Raw genomic sequence first — 13,007 nt, 5'->3', positions numbered from 1 at the left:
AAGAGTATTCCTAAAAGAACATAGACATGCACTGACACGTCATTATTGTTAGAAATGCACTTTTAGTTTGTATTTTGCCTGAAGTTTGATAATTGATGAGCATCGTAAAAGAAAATAGTAAAACAAAACACAGTGCATGAGAAAGCATTTAAAACGAAATATATCTACTTTTGCATTCGACAGTTATATGCAATCAATGGAGAAATGCAAGATTATTATACTTATTGGAGTGTTGTTTTTTTAATGTCCTTTCTTCAATTCCTGCGCTAGGGAATAAAAAGAAAATGTGTATACCTATAGTGGAATAGAACTGGAGAAAGTTAATAAACAAACATCGTACATACGAATGTATGAAGTAAATCAATTTGAAAAGAAAATATGCCGATAGCAACGAGAAACCAACGAACCAACAAACCGCATTCACCGCCCAGTAGATCACATTCACAAACCGAAATCTAATTTTTTACATTCTAAAAAAAAAAATAAAAATATACTCTACTTGTGTTCAAATGTGCTTTGATGTCGTTTGATTTCTTTTTTGTAATAAATACTATCGGGGTTTTCTTTATATTATTCATTAAAATAAAATTATTGTTTTAAGAAATGTAGGAATTTTTTTTTCCCGGTTTTGTACTGACTGTTTTCCCCAAAGCAATTTTTCAACCAACCAAAATGAATAATGCATAATTAATCATTAATACAATGTGAATTAGTTTATTCACGTCCGATTACAAAGAGGGTGATATTAGTTTAACTTGTCTCTGTGTCTGGCTGTGGCATCGTTGCTCCTACACGGATGAACCGATTTTAATTTAATAATTTTTTTGTTTGGAAAGATAATTTGATCGAAAGTGTTTTTAACTCTAAAAAACAAGAAAATAAGTGATGATTTCAAATGTTTGAGCAGATTTTCTTAAAACATGGTTAAGAACTATATGCTATAAACGAAACGATCCGACCTGATTCTGATTCTCATCGTAGCTTCGAAAACGAGAATGTTCTTCCTTTGTTTCTAGTTCAAGTTTAGGGTTCCGTACCAAGCTTTGAGGGAATTCGCTAAGCGAACGCCACGAATTTTTTTTATTATGCGATATTTTAGATATTTGAGAGTCATGATATTTGAGCCAAGACATAACTATCCGTTTGAAGTGCCTAGTTTTATGTCAGTAGATACCTGCTGGTGTAGAAAGAAATAGGTTTACCATAAAACGATACACTTTCGCGTATTCGATATTATTAAAATTGCTGAATTAAATTTTTCATCTGCCAATTGAAATTTAATGGAGATATTTTCAATGCAACTGTTCTTTTGAATATCAATCATTCTATAGACGTGTTCGTTTCTTTTTCTATCATTCCCTTTTTGAACATTATTATTATACATTATATACCGGGTATTTCTCTATAGATAGTCTAGTGACTTTACAGATTTCTGTAAAAATAATCAATATAAAATATTTCACGGCCATCTTTTCTGATATACTGAATGGATATTTACGACAATTATACATTTACAAAAATAGAAAACGATACATATATTTTACCTGTGGAAAACAATCCTTACCATTATTTCGAGTGTTATAGAAAGGGGATAAGCGAGAGCAATCTTTATCAATCTTTACTTTTAAACCCAGCGAAGCCGGTGGGTATCACTCTAGTGTAAATCTATATATATAAAAAGAGAGTGTTTGTTTGTATGTCCCCGATTTTCCCTAAAACTAACCATTGACCTTCGGTAGGGGATTATGTCATTGGGTAGCCCTTAGGCTCCCATTGTGAATAAGGGAGTTTGGTGGGGGTGGAATTAAAAATGATCTAGGAATTCATAGAAAATAGATTTAAAAATATTCTAATAATTTTCAATAGATGACGCCACTGTCAATAGTACAATTTTCACTAGATGGCGCTACTGGCGCAAATGTCTTTCGATTTTTCTCGAAAATTCTGGAATGTTCCATGGATTTCTATCGAATTTTCTAGAATTTTCTCGAACATTCTGGAATGTTCTATGGATTTCTATAGAATTTTCTAAAACTTTCTCGAATATTCTCGAATGTTGTATGGATTTTTATTGAATTTTATCAAACTTTCTCGAACAATCTGGAATGTTCCATGGGTTTCTGTCGAATTTTCTAGAATTTTCTCGAACATTCTGGAATGTTCTATGGATTTCTATCGAATTTTCTAGAACTTTCTCGAATATTCTGGAATGTTCCATGGGTTTCTATCGATCTTTCCCTAACTTTTCCGTACACACAGAGAGAATTAAAAAAAAAGTCTTTCATTTAACAATTTTGATATTTAAATGTGCAAAAACAACCCAGCGAAGCGGGTTTAACAGCTAGTATATTATTAAAAATATAGTTTAATGTTATCTTATGACTCGCCTTAAACGCCTTAAACTAGCTATAGAGAAATACTCTGTATAAACATTGAAAGCATGTCAAACTGTGTCAAAGTTAATATTAGTTCACTTGTTTTATGTCAATGAATATTAAATGGAATGTTGATATTCAATGTTTACTCTTATTTCAATAGATACAAATATAGATAGATATATAGATATATTTTCGCATATTATTCGAAAATTGTTTATTGAATGCTTTACAACAACAAATATTCTCATTATTCTCAATCACAAGTAATGTCATGTTTATAAATACGGTGTGTTTTGTTGTATTGTTTATTATTATTTTCAGTGCCAAATGCAAATTTACGATTATTCTGTTTTTCATAATTTAACTAATAAAACAGGTTATATAGAAGTTCGTTACTCTTGTTAATAATGCAGTAAACCACAGGAATTATTTTTTATACCATGCATATATGTAATATGCAAGGTATACTAAGTTTAGTCCCAAGTTTAGGTGTTTATATAATCACCTAATTAGTCCATTTTCGGTTGTCTGTCCGTCTGTCCATCTGTCTGTCAACACGATAACTCAAAAACGCAAAAAAGATATAAAGCTGAAATTTTTATAGTGTACTCAGGACGTAAAAGGTGAGGTCAAGTTCGTAAATGAGTAACATAGGTCAATTGGGTCTTGGGTCTGTAGGACCCATCTTGTAAACCGTTAGAGATAGAAGAAAAGTTTCAGTGTAAAAAATATTCCTTATAAAAAAATATCTAACTTTTGTTTGACACATTTTTTCGTAAATATCACTGTTTACCCGTGAGGGCGAAAATTAGGCGTAAATTGTATGGTATGTATTATATGGGGATATCTGTTATGTATGTGTGCTATGAATGTATTTTTAATGTGATAGAGTAATCAACACTGTCAACAATTATTTGTTTTCACTTGTTTATTTAAATAAGTTTAGTCTCTCGTATTGATTGTAAATGCACAAACAGCTTACAAAAAAGTGGAAAAGGTTTCGATGTATTAAAACTATTGTATTCACTTCTAAGATGAAGTAAGACTAAAGAAAGATTCATCAAATGGCAATAAGAACTGTGTTGAATTCTTAGAGACATCAGTAAACAGGATAATTATATTGATAAACAAGGATATAAACAAAGGAAATAAAACAATATACAATGATTTACAATATATTGTATAGGTATGTGCATTATTAATAAGCAAAGATACATTTTATGACAAAAGAAACTCTTTGTAAGAAAGTGGGTACTATTTAATGTATTCAGTATCGAATTTATATTTTTCTACTCTAAATATCGATCAGCCACTAAAAATAATCGTAGAGTTGAATTAATGACCGAAAAAAATGGTAAAACACAATTTGGTAACAAAATGGACTTCTATTATTTATCAAATGAGTGCCATGTATTGTCCAATCAGCTCTTCAACCTACATGGTAATTGCAGGTTCTATGCTAAAGCTATGGTAAAATTTTTTTTCGACCGAATTTAACGAAATATAAATTTAAGAACTCAAGGGTGCTTACGATTAAATCCCAAATTTTCAGAAACTGTTACCGTTTAAAACACGATAATTATGCTAGATAACAACTAGAAAAGAGGCAATGATCTTTAAATACCTCAGCAGATTTTCGTAACTAAACCAAGAAACAATCAAAATTCTTTAACTTCGTCTACATCATAGATAAAAAGAATCTAATACTATTATTCGATTTAAATTTTTTCTTATTGACAAACAATTTCTTTCCCAAAACGTGTCGGTTTTTTCTCATCTTGTTTGTGAGAAAATCCGGTACTGTATATTTCTAAGTATGAAATATAATAATATTATTAAGAAACCCCACAGACAAGCAACAAAATTCTTTCAAAACAATTGTTTTACGTAATATATAAATTATGTTATCAAAAGTATATTCCATTACCTATTGAAGTTCTATGGTAAGACGAATCAATGTCATTCAAAGATGATTTTAAAATAGCTAACTGTCATGATTGTGGATAAGCGGATAAGCATCTGTCTTTCTTATGTTTTATAATTTACATTTATAATATTACCGGTTTTAAGGTAAGGAAATATAATCCTGCTTACAACATGGTAGGACAGACACGATTAAAATTTCATGTGTATGCTTTGTCGATACTCTTTTAGTCCACATATTTAATCTACCTTTAAAAAATTTTTTAATCGGTTCATCTATTTAGGCGCTACGATTCTACAAAATCAGGTCCGATCGATTCGTTTGTGACATGGTAGCTCCTAAGTGGATAAACAGATTTTGATTTGTTTTTGTTTTTGGTTTGAAAGATAGTTTGATCGGGAGTATTTTCAGCTACATTTCAAGAAAATTTGCTCATCTATTTGAAATTCATTATCTTTTTTCTAGTTGTTATCGGATACAGAACCCTAAACTCGCATTGAAACATTGCTAAGAACACTTTCGATCGAATTACTTTCAAACGAAAAAAAAAATCGGTACATCCGTTTGGGAGCATTGATGCCACAAACAGACACACAGATACACAGTTACACGGCCACGTTAAACTTATAACACCCTTGTTTGTTAATGAAAATATTAGTTGCAAAAAAATATTTACTAGCTATACTTTCATTTTATGCAGTCAATAGTTATTTCCTTGAATTAAGTATAATATAGGAACATCAACAGAAATCTCCTTTTAGCAAAACAAAGTGTGGGAATCTTCCTCTTTGTTTAATTGAGAATTAAAAAATAGCTAAAATTTTAAACGTTCATATCTCGCATTCTAGTAAAGATTTAAAAAAACTAACTTTACTTTTCTATTCGTGATGTAAGAATTTTTTATCTGAAGTAAGAAAAAAAATTTAATATGATCCTCTATTATATGGAAACTAGAAATTAGAGGGATGTACGGCTTGCGATGGGATGGCGCATAGAATTTTGCGAGAATAGTCGGCTACTTCAGTCTTAACCATTAATTAATCTATCCGCGAACTATTATTGACACATTGTTGGTTCTAGGTCTCGATTTTAAGCCTCAAGTAAGCAGGGTTTGTATCTTAGAATGCTGATAGTACAACATTACTCTGATTATTGAGCATCGGAGATATGGGAGGTGTTTTATTTTTCCGAAATTGAGAGTCTCAGGTATAAAGATTTGCCAGTGTCCTGTAATAGCCACAGCGACTTTACTTATAGAGGTTCGTTGAAGTGAACTTCGGAACGCCTACGATTATACTAAAATCATAGCTGCCTAACAGCACCAAAAGTACGTTTCTTCTCTCCATCTGAGATTCGCCTTTATTAAGATATCTTCATTTAGGAGCAGACATTTTTCAAAAAAGGTAGCCTACGATTAAAACGAATCAAATTTTCGTAAAATTATAATTTAGATGTGCTAACTTTATACAGATTAACATATTCAACGAAGACGCCAGACATTGATTGTGCAGTACTTTCAGATAGAGAGACTACTTCCTTCAAAGCTTTGTATATAATAATGCAAGCATAGATAGATATAATAATAATAATAATACAAAGAATATGCAAGCATATTTCCTATGATAACCGAACTAACAATTGTTTTTAGTTTAAACTATGTACAATGATATTATTATTTTATATATACAGATATATATTATAATATTATGATGTTAAAATGGAGCGTTAGTACCTACTAGAAAACTTGGAAAAGGTAGTATAGAAGTAGTAATAGGAGATAGTAGTATAGTATTGGGTATAGATATGTCCTAAGTTAACTAACAGTAGGTACTTAAAACAAAGGATATTATTACTGAACTTTCTTTAATATTTAAAAGTATCAATGTAATTTTTATAGATTTTTATATTATTTACTAGCGGACCCGACAGACGTTGTCCTGTAGAAACCTAACTTCAATTCATTAATATCTATACTATGTTTAGCTGCCCGCTATGCCCGCTTAGCCCACCCGTTAGCTCATCCCAACAGGCCAACTAAACCCAAATTTTACTCTTATCTATTACCTCTTTTCTATCCCGCTAAACCCCAACCCATCAACCTTCGGCCTATCTGGAGCCTTTAGTAGTGGAGCTCGCTGCTAAAAATGCATAGTACATAGTTATTTGTAATAAAAAAGTAATTTTAATATTAAACAACACCTCAATACTAATAAAAATGCATAGTATACAAGTTGCAATAATAATGAAATATATCATTTATATGCGCTCCCACCATTTAATGAAATTTAGTTTCTTTGTTGCGGAACCCTCAAAAACAATTGTAGCGGATCTAATGGTGAATCTAAACCATCCTCGAATCCCCTTGAACACACACACAAAATATCATCAAAATCGGTCCAGCCGTTTTTGAGTTTTAGCGAGACTAACGCACAGCAATTTATTTTTATATATACAGATATATGATATATATCAAGGTATACTATGTTTAGTCCCAAGTTTGTAACGCTTAAAAATATTGTTGCTATGAACAAAATTTTGATATAGATGTTCATTACGTCGTCTGTTTGTCCATCAACAAGATGGAAACTTAAAAACGAAAAGATATATCAAGCTGAAATTTTTATAACGTACTCAGGACGAGAAAGTGAGTTGAGTTCGTAAATTACCAATATAGGTCAATTTGGTCCTCCATCTTGTAAATCGATAGAGATAGATCAAAAGTTTAGAACGTTTGAAACAGTTCCTAAACATTACTATTTATCCGTGAGGGCACAAATTAGGTTAGAAACATTTTACGGCCGCAACACAGTCGTGTTGTTATACACGAATGTGGCTATCTAAGAGTGACTGATTATCTATCTTGATCTCCATGACGTAAAATAACAAACGAATGCGTAATCAACACTGATTGTACAAGGTATTTCAACAATTAATTCAGCCAATTGTTTGATTTTACTTATTTTAAGTTTAAGTTCAAATAAATGGTTTATATCAAATTTTTATCTAGATTCTAGATAGAAAAATGCATAGCCAGAATTTTATATACCAAAGCTAATATACAGATTAATTCTAGGGATCGTATGAACTTTCAATAATGTACACCTGATTTAAAAATTCACATGGTACTTCATTTTATGATGAGCCTTATCTCCGACACTATGACCACTTGATAACATTAACAATGTACGTATTCTAAAACAAAAATACTTAAATACGGCATATTCGAGGTAGTAGATAAGCTCATCGGTGCAGTATTTTTGTCGCACAAAATATTTTAATGTTTTATAATTATTAATGTTATCAAGTGGTCATAGTGTCCCTCTAAATGCTCTGCTGCGTTTTTCAAAACGATAACTCAAATATGATATCATGATGCTCATTTGAAGATGTAGCCTCTTCGAAAAAAATTGTAGAGGAATCTTTGGTAGACTCGTCAAAAGCAAGCCACTCACGAAGTTTCAAGTATGTATTCATTGTTTAAAAACCTGGGGTGTCCTACGGTCTAGCAGGCGCGGATCTAGAAATTTTTTTCGGGGGGGGGGGGGGTCGTAGGATTTTTGTCATTTTTGTTTTTCAATAAAATAACAAAAAAACCAAATAAACAAAGATTTTTTTTGTTTTTCGGTTTGTAAAATATTGATTCAGCTCTTTTTTTTGAAATGCGGGCTGTTTTGGGGGGGGGGGGGGTCGTGACCCATGTGCCCCCCCCCTTAGATCCGCGCCTGCGGTCTAGTATCTTTCTACTGATTACATGACGTGATTTTTATTTCTCTTCAAAACGGGACATAGTCATATTAAATTTGGTACTCTTACAAATTAAAAAAAAAATGGCCGCTCATTTTGTTTTCCTTAGGCTAGTTCGTATTTTTAAACAATGGATAGATAGTTTTAATCCAGATCTTCGGAAGGGTCCCTATTCACGTGCAGCGTTTTCCACTCTTCTTCTAAATTATAATTTTTGGAAAAACCGATTCTCTCCATCATTCAAGTGAATAAAATTCAAAACAAAATTATATTTCATTACAATATTATAAATCGTCTAATATTTACTTTACAAGCTGCAAACGGGACATTCTGCATTCCAAAGTTTTTCTTGGGGAGATGGAACAACGGAGTATTGAAAAAAAGAGATACTCCCATCCAAAACGGGCCAGGAAGTCAGTGTATCAAGAGTAATTAAAACTTTTGCAGCTTAAAAATTTATTTTAAAAATAATTTTAATATTAATAAAATATTCAGCCTTTAAACACTGCAGAATACTAAAATTCTTTGTATGATAAAATAATTTTATTATTATTATTTTTTTCTGGCTATCATACTAATAACAATTATTTGTAATAAAAACAGTATGCATTGTTTCATTTTTTTTTATAGTCGCAGTTCTAAAATAAAAATTCCACATAAAAATTTAATACTTTACAAATAATAATATCATTTTCATAGTTACTTATTCTAGTGTATAACTAGGATAACTGAAAATTTAAATGAATTTTTTTAGAAATACGTATATGGGTCGTATTCGTTGTGTGCGTAGTCATGGTAGGGACAATAAAATCGATGCCAGCGCTTTAAGTGAAAAATTTTGGAGTTAAAGGGGGCTGTTATGACTAATTTGCAATTCTTTACATGTTAATGTAATAGAAATGTCAAATTAAAATTATTGAAAAACACGAATTAATTAAACTTAATGCATTAAAAATTGTGAAAATAAGAAATCAAATTGAACAAATATTATTTTTCAAATGTAAATTATCATAATTATTTATTTAAATTTGTGAAACAAGAATATTAAATTTTAAATGTAAGTCTTAAATGCAATCCATACAATTATATACGCATCCATACAATTCTATAATTAGAGTAGTATATCGTTGCCATGGAAACGAAACTCACGCACGGAGCGAATAGATGTCCAAATACCCTGCATTGGCAAAAAAAATGTATATTTGTTAGACTATTTAAACATATGAATCGATTTCGTTACCGATTTCTTAATTTTTAAAGAATTCTCCAAAGAAATGATTTGAACATATACAGAGTGTTTTTTTTGCAATCCTTATACTTCGCACGAAATGGAAAATTAAAAAACGTATCGGCTCAAGATGTATCAAGATGCATCGGGTCAATTTGGGGGAAACGTTAATACATGATTTAGTTTTCTTATACGTTCAATATTCGATTTTAAGAAAAATGCATTTTTTTTCAATCTCTGAGGGAATTCGATCAGCTAGCGCAGCTGCTGCTCTACGAATTTTCTTATACGTAATTTTTTAAAAATACCTATATTTTGTTCCCAATTTTTAATGAAAATCAGTTTCTAGGACTGTTTCTAGGGCTGACCCGAAAATCAGATACTTTTGAATGTCTGACTTAAGGATTTCTTGATATTGAAAGTCTCCAGATTTGGAAATTCGATACTATGATAGTGATATCATGAAAACCTATTAAATTAGATTGTATTTTATCCTGCGGAATCGTTTTTGCCGAGTCTAAAACCATGTTTTTTTACAAAATCGGTGATAATCTCGCATTTTTTGATTTTTTTTAAGGTGCATCCTTTTGAAAAATTTTGAATTATGAAAAAGCATGTTTTGTACCCGATTTTAATGAAAATCAGTTTCCACGATTATTTCTACCCAAAAATAAGGAAAATCAGATGCTATTGGACGTCTTACTTAAAGATTTCAATTTATTTCAAAATGTAAAAAGACTAAATAACATATTGTCAGTCCCCAAAAATGAGCCGATACATCTCCCTCCTCCACAAGTCATCCTATATATTTATAACAAAATTTTATGTTTCCAGCGCCCCCATCCGCATTATATTATTATTGAATGAAATATGTTCTGCAGATCGACGACACATATTTTGTAACTTAATTTTTTTTTAAATAAATCTATTATGAGTTTTTTTTAAATAATATTTATGATTGTTTACTAAATTTTGTATACAAATTTAAACGTCAACGTCTTTCGATTTTTTAGATGTTTTTTATGATACAATGCCACAAACTATAAAGATAAATAACTAATATTTGTGAGTCAAAAAAATCATGTTTTTGTAGGAATTTGAAAATAATATTTATGATTGAATTTAATCTCTATATATAAAGAATAAGTGTTACCTAAATATCCGGTTACAATTACTATTAATGCTATATGTGTTCAAATTTCATTTTTTTCTGTGATAATGTTTATTACGTTGTAAATATTTGAAAATAATATTTATTGATAATATTACGGGGATTTTCCTATGACATTACTCATGACTTTTCAATTTAATTTGAAAAAGTTTCTTATCAGCAAGTAACACGAAAACGAATTTTAAATGTTTGTTTTTATTGAAAATCAAAAATATAGCGTTAAATAAAAAAGTAACTATCGAAGATCAGACAATTATTACTAAAAGAAATATAAAAATAAAATTTTAAACTTTCAATTCAAGTTTGCCATTGATGGAAATTTTTAATCGTTCCGTTAACTATTCAAAAGCCAAAGACCATTCAATTAAATATCTTTCTTTATCTGTAAATATACAGGCTCTTAGTCCAAAAAGTAGGTTGGGACTTTAATCTTGTTCCTAAAGGCCACCTACTAGTTGAAGCTACCCACAAATTTTTAACTCTATTTTTTATAGTTTTGGAGAAAATTAAGATCAAAGTTTTGTGCTCTCACGAGAAAAAATATTATTTAAGGAAAAATATTTTAAATAAAAGTTGTTATTTTTTTATAAGAAACAACTTTCTCAATTAAATTTTTGATGTATGTCCTATTCGACTTAGAATATGGAGCCTTCGGATGACCTGATTGACCTTCTATATGATTTACTTAAAAACGCTAAAGGCCTTTAAAGTGGCCTATAAAAATTTCAGCTCGATATCCCTTTTTGTTGTTAGTTATCGTGTTGACGGGCAGGCGGACAAACGGAAATGGACTAATAAGGTGATTTTATGAACACCTATATAGTAAAGATTTGTTTTTAGCATCAATATTTCTAAGTTCATAGCGTTACAAACTTGGTAACATAATATACTCTGATATATTTCATATATATATATATTAAAAATTAATAAATGTGAGACGGATATATATCGAATTTTCTAGAAATAATTTAAATAACAAACCTTGGGTTTTTTTAAAATGTAATCACATTAACAAGTAAAAACAAATTGCTTTATAATAACCGTATTGTTGTTATTAATGCAATTTAATTTTTTATATTGGGTGGTACATTTTTTTAGTGATTCATTTTCGATGAATTTTATTGTTTTTGTTTAATGTTTATAAATATGTTTATTTAATATGTATGCAACACACACTACAAGTATGCATAGCTACCGTAGTATAATTTCTCAAAAAAGTGAAAAGTATTTTAGCAAAAAGATTTCTCGTATATCATTAACTATATCACAGGCCCAAAAAAAATAGTATTTCAACCTAAATAATGGGTGTAATTCAAAAAATCCAAGCCCACACCTGATTGACATTTAAATGGATCTTCCAGGTCAAAGCCAAAACGTCAATCATTGAAATCTCTTAAAAAATCCTAAAATTTTTTGTCTTTTTCACTATTTAGCTTACTTTTCGGGAAATTGGACTAAGACAACAGAAATGAAGGCATCCGATATAGAATTCTACAAGATATTTTTAATATATACACATTTTATGTTTAATTTCATAAAATATTGTTTTTCTATAGCATACTGAAAACTGGCCTCACTCTGTAAGTACATTGCACACAAAAATATTATTAAACAAAAACATATGATATTTTTCTCTCGGGAAATTTCAAGGTTGTTTAATTCAAATACAAATTTGAAAATATTTATTTTATACTGGGTAGGACATTTTATTTTGCTAATGCTCGTTGCTACAGTAAGCCAAAACCTTATTATAGTCATCGCATGTGTGTTATAGTTATAGTGATATGAACTAGAAAAATTAAAAGAAATCTGTGAAATGAAACCAAATCTGAACGATTTGTTTGTGAAATCATAGTTTCTTAGCCGTTTAATGCAGGACGCTTGTACTAACTAGTACTTGAAACATAGCTAAGAACACTATCGATCAAATTACTTTAAAAATAATCAAATTCGTTTTATACGTTTTGGAACAACGATGCCACTGGCACACAGACCCACAGAAACCTTAAACTAACACCCCTCTTTTAAGTCAGGGGTTAAAAAAAACAGCTAAAATTTTTCGCCAGACGAGTTTTTAATGACATAGAGTATGAATTCGTTGTTCCAGAAAATGTTTTGGGCCAAGTGATTTGTGAAGCCTGAGAAGAAACGATGAAACAATAATCACCAAGTTACAGAGGCTAATTAAGTCGTCAAGATTAATTATACCAAACTTGAAGACCGACGTTTGGCCATAACCAATACCGCATTTATCTTTTAGGGACCTCCAGCAAAAAAAATTTTAGCTTTTACTATTTTGGCATTAAGTAATAATTGTTGGTGAAAGGGCTCTTATGTGGGTCCCTTGGTAGATATCCGTGGACTAAAAAATTTGTCTGTGGACTGCAACAGTTGTTGCACAACGCGGCACTGGACAAAGCAATAATTATTAGGAATAATTAATAATTATTAGAAATAATTAGGAAAAACCAAATACAACAATGTATTTCAAACCCAAAAAAAAAACCAAATACAACAATGCTTAGCAATCTGGGGAAAGCAAAAGAGTGTTTTCTTTTTTTC

General features: G+C 30.3%; 1 protein-coding gene across 1 annotated transcript in view; it reads right to left on the bottom strand.

Annotated features, from left to right (window-relative positions):
- The window catches only part of LOC123294589 (acetylcholine receptor subunit alpha-like), a 204,323-nt gene that overhangs the window by 112,149 nt on the left and 79,167 nt on the right, over positions 1 to 13,007 (bottom strand). The window lies entirely within an intron of this gene.

The sequence above is a fragment of the Chrysoperla carnea genome, chromosome 1 (assembly GCF_905475395.1).
Source record: "Chrysoperla carnea chromosome 1, inChrCarn1.1, whole genome shotgun sequence".
In the NCBI taxonomy this organism is placed as follows: domain Eukaryota; kingdom Metazoa; phylum Arthropoda; class Insecta; order Neuroptera; family Chrysopidae; genus Chrysoperla; species Chrysoperla carnea.
The sequence above is the reverse complement of the archived record's forward strand: the minus strand, read 5'-3'. Positions and strand labels throughout refer to the sequence as shown.